Genomic DNA, 6362 nt, shown 5'->3' on the forward strand with positions numbered 1-6362 from the left:
GGTGATCGTGTCAGGGAGAGGGAGCCATGGCTTCGTTTAGCGGGGGTCGTGACGGCACCCCCCCTCAGTCCTGCGCCCGGGGCAAGTGACCCCCCCGGCACCCCCGGTTGTTACGCCACTGGTAAGGAGTGCGACCAGCCCACCTGAGGGTGATCCTGCAGAGCCCACCATAGAGAGTCTATGGTGGGCTCTGCAGGGTCACCCTCAGGTGGGATCTCCAGTGGGCTCTGCAAGGGGTATAACTAGAAATTACGAGGGCCACTGAACGTGTGTGAATAGGCCCCATACAAAATGTTGCTATGGGGCCCTGTGATTTCTAGTTACGCCCCTGCTCGTATGTATGCATGTGAGATAGGGACCTTAGATTTTAAGCTCTTTGAGGGCAGGGACTAAAATGAATGTGCAACTATGTAAAGTGCTGCCTAAAATGCCAGCACTATGTCAATACCTTTCATAAATTATCCAAACGAAATATAACATATTGGGGCTCAAGGTTAATGAGCGTGTGTGAATAGATATTATAGTCTGCAATGATGGTAATTATAAGTTTTATCTGTTATCCAGGTATGTACAGCTGAACTTGCAAAGTTCACAATGCTATCGAAAATATTCCGAAGAAGTCCCAAAAAAGAGTAAGGAATAGTGGCCGTCGTTTTTAGCGGTTATTAGGTCATTGGTGAGTTTTAGGAGGGCGGTTTCAGTGGAGTGTTTGGGGCGAAAGCCGGAATGAAAGGCGTCCAAAAGGTTGTTATGAGCGAGGAGGCAACTCAGGCGGTTGTAGATGAGGCGTTCTAGTAGTTTGGAGGTGAATGGGAGTAAGGAGATTGGTCTGAGATTGTTAAGGTCGGTAGGGTCCAGTGAAGGTTTTTTGGGTATTGGGGTGACCAGGGCATGTTTGAGAGGGGAGGGAAAGATTCCAGTAGAGAGTGAGAGATTGAAAATGTGGGTAAGAGAGTGTAGGATAGAGTATGAGGGTGACCGAAGTAGTTTTGAGGGAACAGGGTCCAGGGGGCAAGTGGTGAGGTGGGTGTCAGAGAGGAGCTTTGTAACTTCCTCTGTGGTGGAAGTTGTAAACCATATCCAACCCTCATCCAAACTTCCTTCAGTTAGTCCTTCAATGGAAGTACCTCGGAATCTTCATTCAGTTCCCCCTCAAGAGGTTTATGGACAACAACACACTTCTCTTCTTAGACACCTGACAGCAGAAAGCACAACAGAGATCTTCCCTTCCTCTGGGTCTGTTTGGCAGAGATAATCTGCTCATAGTGACCATCCTTCCTGCATGTTATCTCACATGCACCTCACCCAATTCTCCGGTCAATTCCATTGTCCAGCTTCCCTGTGGAACCAGAAACAGCCAAGATGAGCACTCATAACTCCCCTTTCACAAAGCTGAAGCATCCTTTCCTAATGTCCACCTACATAGCAGACCAAATGGTCACCCGGCATGACTGACATTCACCTAATAGTGAAAACCTCCAAAAACAGAACCCAGTGACCACAGTCACCCACTGATGAGGATGCTATCTGCATGGAGTTTGGCTCCATGCAGTATTTTTTCAATCAGGAACGGACTGCGCACGTGAGAACTGGAGCCCATAAAACACATAGGGATACATTGGGAGGCATTTTTAGTGCAGGAACGTAGGGATCAGGTCAGCACAGAAAATGGACGTCGTGTGAAAAAAGTACCGACAATAAAAAAATAAAAAAACCCTGCTCTCCCTAAGTTATGTTATAAAACATTTATTATTACCCATTTTTTTGGTAAAATATAAAAGTCGGGGTCACGTCGGGTAAATAGACAACAAACACGTCAAGCTTTAAAATAGCGCGCGCCCGCAAAATTGCACAAAAAAACTACATTACCCAAAATTGGCCATAGGTGACGCTTTAAAAGCTTTTACCGCTCATCGGTTTAGTGTTATCAGTGATTAAAGGGGCGAGAATTATCGCTCTCACTGCGACGCTCGCGGCCATATGCAACATGTGCAGCGTAATGGGCGCAATCGTCGTTTTCGCACGTAGGCGCATGTTTTATGTGGAGGGCGCGGGACTTTTTTTTATTATTGCTTTTATATGTGACTTTTAATTTTTTTTAACCTTTTTTGTCACTTAACATTATTGCTATCACATGGGGGGCTAAGAAGCTCCCATATGTGATAGCCAATTTGAGGTGACAGGTCCTCTTTATGGAGACATCAGGGGTCTTAAGACCCCTAATGTCACCTAGGTAGCCCCCAGAGAAGCTGATGAAGCACAGATCTGCTTCACCAGCTTCTCCCCGGCTTCTGTACCGGAGAGTGACACTGAATGCAGGAAGTGATGTAATACACATCACTTCCTGCATTCCGAATAGGAGGAGGAGATCAAACGGAGATTGTGTACTGAGCTCCGGTCACAGAGCTGCTGTGCTGGTCCCGGGCTCACACCGGCTTCACAGCGGAGCCCGGGATCGCCAGCAGCGGCTGCGACGGAGGGGGAGGCCGCACACGCATATTACAAGCGATCGGGCGTTTTTACAGACGCCCAAACGCTTGTATGTAAACATCCCAAGCTGATTTCTTGCTCAAGCACACCACCTATCGGCGGGCACGAGCCGGGCCGCATGGGACGTTTAAAGGAGATCTATGGGGTTAAGGTGTTTCCCCCATAGTTCTCCTTAGGGTAACGGGAGGACACAAACTAGCGTCCTCCCGTCACCCTAGGCTCAGTATATAGGGAGCTACAGCTCGCGGTATACTGAGACGCCGCAGCCGGAGCGGATCCCGACAATTGTGCCGGGATCCGCCCAGCTGCGTGACTGACAGCTGGCTCTGCCTATCCATAGGCAGAGCCAGCTGTACCCGCCCCCTCCCCCGTCCGTTCCGCCAGTCAGCGCTGGAGGATCGGAGTGGGGAATCCAGCCCCTCCCATGTCATGGCAGAGAACCGTGACAGGATCGAGAAGTGAACGAACCGGCCGGCATGTGTTCGCTCACCTCCCGATCTACTGAGCCGACCTGTGACAGTCTCATTGTCACAGGTCGGCTAGAACTATGAGGTGAGTGAAAAGCATTCACCTCATAGTTCTCCTTTAAAAACGCCTACCCGCATCCAAGAAGCCGCTGCTCGGCCATTTAATTACAACGGCAGGTGGTTACATTGCAAGGTCCGCTTTAAAACCTGACTTTTTTTTTTCTATAAATGTGCTGTGACCGCAGTGCTCCATGTTGAACACTAGAGGTCAGTGGTGTGACTTCAAGGAATCCTTCCTGTTATGCTCCGTTCTGAACACAAGATGGCGGTGTCTGCTCAGCTCTTCATTCGTTTTCATCATAAATGTTTTCACACAAGATTCACACAGCTTTTACCCAATACTTACACATTTTCTAAATGTATCCAACAGAGTCGTAGCTGGCTCCTTTTGCGCCAGAGGCAAGAACATAAAACTGTGCCCCCCCCCAACAGACGTGTGCGGTATGTGACGTCATGCGCCCCGCCTCCAGGATGGCGGCGCTCATGCGCATAATGCGCTGGTGGCCAATTCCGAAATAGCATGAAAATTTGTTTTGTTTGACGAAACCCAATGAAAACATTTTTAGTTTCCGTTTATCTCGTCCAAAACAAATGTTTAGTCTTTGCACATGTCTAGTAATATAGATACAGGTGTGCTCACCATGGCAACAGGGGCAAAGCCAGGCCGGCCCTGGCCGCGCCCCCACTTAGCTGCGCCTGACGCAAGAGCCTCACTCGCCCCATGGTTAGCTACAGGCCTGGTATCCACATGAAAATGTGTGTGAATCCTGGGCGACAGTTGTGTCAATCTTGTGTGAAAACATTTATGAATAGGCCGATGTTCAATGAACCCCAATTGTCCCTCATTAGAAGCGTTACCCTCTCTTTTATATCGTCATTGGTGTCATCCGGTTCTTGTTGCTTCAGTTTTGCAATATTACGAGCCCGCCAGGACCCAGTAGGGGTGCACAGGCTTCTCGCTCCACCATGCAAGCTTATGGTCATGGACGATGGTGAGCCGCCTGGAGATGGCTCTAGGTGTCTCAGACAGACCTTCATCACAGCACGAGGATCTGGGGAATGTATTGAATGGAGTACATGGGGGTGAGTGTCCCTGTGTACCCCATGCCCAAGTATCTGGGGGCTCAGTGGAAAGGTAGAAGGTACGTCTATGGTTATGCAGTGCTACGTTTTAGGGTTTCATCTCCCAAAGACAGGACCGGATTCCCCACAAGGCCAGGCATTGGGGCGGCAGGGCACCTTGGGGGCGGCGAGGAGTCCCCTGATGCCCGGAACATGCAGTGTCAGGTGCTAACTTGCCTTCTACATTTAGTCCTGCTTTGGGAAGGCGGGATTAAATGTAGTGTTGGGGAAGCCGCCCGCTCGTTAACAAGCGATTGCGGGGCGATGTCGCCTCAATCACTTGTAAAATGTGTGCTGCCGTCCTGCTTCCCGCAGCCCCCCTTCCCCCACCTCTCTCCTCTGGCTCTGTCTTTGGGACTCCGTCCTCCCCCCTGGTCACCGAGTCTGTCTCCTGTCCCTGCCGCCGATGTACACAGTGAGAGGGGAGAGCTGTGCCGTGCTGCGCCGCGCTCTTCCTCTCTCACCCGTCACAGGAGTTCCAGCAACAGTGCCGTGCTAGAACTCCTGTTTTGGAGGTGACGGGGTCAATAAAGAGAACCTGTCACCTCCAATTGCTATCACACAGGGGATTGTTTTCTCCTGTGTGATAGCAATAAAGTTAGGTGGAAAAAAAAAATTGATAAAAATTAAAACAAAATAAGAAATAATAATTAATTAAATGAAAAAATAAAAAAAGTCCTTAAAAGTAAAAAATGTTTTTAAAAAATAAGAAAATAATTAAAAAAATAAACAATAAGATAGAAAATTAAAAAAAGTGATAAAAAAGAAAAAATAAAGAAACAAAAAAAATTAGAACTAACCCTGCCATCCGGTTGCCATCCTCCGTTGATTTGGGGGGGAGGGGTTCGGTTGGCGGGGGCGCATTGCGGAACCTGGCCTTGGGGCGGCAGGGAGAGCAAATCCGGCCCTGCCCATAGAGGTTCATCGTAAGAAGCAGGACAGACACACAACGTCATTTTGTAATATATAATTTTATTTAAACATCTTAAATAAGCTTTGTATATATTACTAGCATTCTTTTTGGGTACCATTTCCAAAATAATAAAATAAAAATCAAGAAAATAAACACAAAATAGGCAGTGCACATGTGACCAGATCGGGGGAGGGGGGCGGAAAACAAACCATATTTACAGGATCGCAAAACGGATTCAGAGCGCGGCCATCGGATAGCGGGATCTCCGCGTGGAAATTCGGGGTCATCATTTAGAGACAAAAAAAGTAAAGATTATTTTAAAGCAAAAAAAAAAAATTATTATTAAATCGAGTCAAAAAAAAATGTTCGGAACCCAAAAATTCCAAAACAGCCCTTTCATAGCCAAGGCAAAGCACTGGACAGCAGAAGACAGGGCTGGCTCCACCTCCTTGTGAAGACTGGGTAGAATACCGGCCTTCGCTCACTGCTCGATCATCTCCCTGCAGAGAGCCGTGACTGTCACTCACAGCTCCCTGCAGGGATTCTCCCCCCCGGTGCTGACTGAAGGAACAGACGGGGGCGGGTACAGCTGGCTCTGCCTCTAGATAGGCAGAGCCAGCTGTCAGTCACGCAGCTGGGCGGATCCAGACAGTAATGTCGGGATCCGTCCCGGCTGCTGTGGGTCTCAGTATACCGCGAGCTGTAGCTCCCTATATACTGAGCCTAGGGTGACGGGAGGACGCTAGTTTGTGTCCTCCAGTGACCCTCAGGAGAACTATGAGGGAAAGCCCTGACCCCATAGTTCTCCTTTAAATCAACTCTGATACCAAAAGTAAAACAAATCTCCCTGTGCTGATCAGAGTCAGAATACTCCGAAGTTCGCTCTCTTGGAGAGTTCTACGGGCCGAAGCATCTTCGGGACCCGATGAATTTTTGGACATCTGGTTTCCCACTTCATGCTGAGGTTCCACCCATCGCCCACCAGTGCTGTAGTGAGGTCTTGGTCGGCGGGTAGAAACGCAGCGTGCGGTGACACCGTCTATCCTAATGGCCTCCTAAATTGGGTCACGCCAACAAATGCAACGCGCCAAGCGGTAGCTTGGGTCAGGTCACACCGCTCATCAGCCGCCATTCCACCCACAACATGCACCAGCAACAAAATGCTCCAAAGGGCCAATTGACACCCTTGTGTTGCCTTGAGTTACAGCACACACAAAGCCCATTCAGTTTGGATAGGCCAGCGATGCACCACGATGGAGGCCAGAAACAGACACCCCAACGCACATCATGGGTTGAGGTTGCGTTGCAAT

This window comes from Nanorana parkeri, unplaced genomic scaffold (genome assembly GCF_000935625.1).
Source record: "Nanorana parkeri isolate BGI_ZX_2015 unplaced genomic scaffold, ASM93562v1 scaffold2864, whole genome shotgun sequence".
Lineage (NCBI taxonomy): Eukaryota > Metazoa > Chordata > Amphibia > Anura > Dicroglossidae > Nanorana > Nanorana parkeri.